Here is a 1,106-nt window from a genome sequence, read left to right on the forward strand (position 1 = left end):
ATATATATATATATATATATATAAAACAAAAGGATGTGGGGGTTGGGGGCAGCTGAGTGAGAAAGACTTCAATAGGACATAGGGAATGGCTACCTGACTGCCAAAACCATCAGTTTCATACACATTCCCAGGCCAGGCCAGACCCAGTCAGCGCTGCCTCTGTCCTAGCATCCCCACTTGGCTGAAGTTGCTACTTACAAACTGAAACAAGAAAGGCAGACTCCCACCTGAGTTAGTGTATTCCTGAGGGACTCATATGGTTCAGCACAAATCCATTTTGTGATTAGTAATAAAATCTCAAGAATCCTTATTCCAGGGGCCTTGCCCCAGATCTCCCCAAGAATCTGTGCAGGTCAATCAAGAAAGCAGTTACTGTCCACAAACATCCTGAGAGGAACAGAAGGGAGAAGGATGCTAATTTCCATCTGAGTCTGATAGATAGTGGGCATCACCGATTGGCCTGTTGTTATGAGACTAGTCAGATAGGGTCCTCCCACCCAGATGGAAATATGAGTTTCCACAGTAATGCTGCTCCAGGGATGCACGTTTGTCTTGTGGACTCAAGCAATAAATAATGTTATATATTTATTTATTTAAAAGAGGAGGATGATTCATGGACTAATAAAAACCTGTAACAACAGAGGCTGCTGGAGAACAAATCGGATAGCACAAACTTTAAAACTCCAGAGAAAGAAAAGAAGTAGCAATGTGGGGACAGAGAGTCTGTGCTCACACCATGCCCATTGAAGCCCAGGCTAGGCCCTTTCAAGCCTTCAGTGACTCAGGGGAGAGAAGATGGGAATGTATTACTAGGAGAAATGAGTGCTGGGGAGGAAAGACCCTTTATTGTGCTAACTATGCACCATTTTATTTGTGTTTTGTTTTGTTAGAGACAATGTTGCTCATCCCTCCTGCCTTTACCTCCCAGTACAATGGCAGGCTCACACCATCATGCCCAGGAAGCATTTTTTAAGTATTGTAGAATTTTATTTTTCATTCCCTTTGGCCTGTCTCTTGTTTTTTAAAGATTTATTTATTTTGTTATATGAGTACACTGTAGCTGTACAGATGGTTGTTGGGAATTGAACTCTGGTCCTCTGCTCGCT

The sequence above is a fragment of the Mastomys coucha genome, unplaced genomic scaffold (genome assembly GCF_008632895.1).
Source record: "Mastomys coucha isolate ucsf_1 unplaced genomic scaffold, UCSF_Mcou_1 pScaffold6, whole genome shotgun sequence".
Taxonomy (NCBI): domain Eukaryota; kingdom Metazoa; phylum Chordata; class Mammalia; order Rodentia; family Muridae; genus Mastomys; species Mastomys coucha.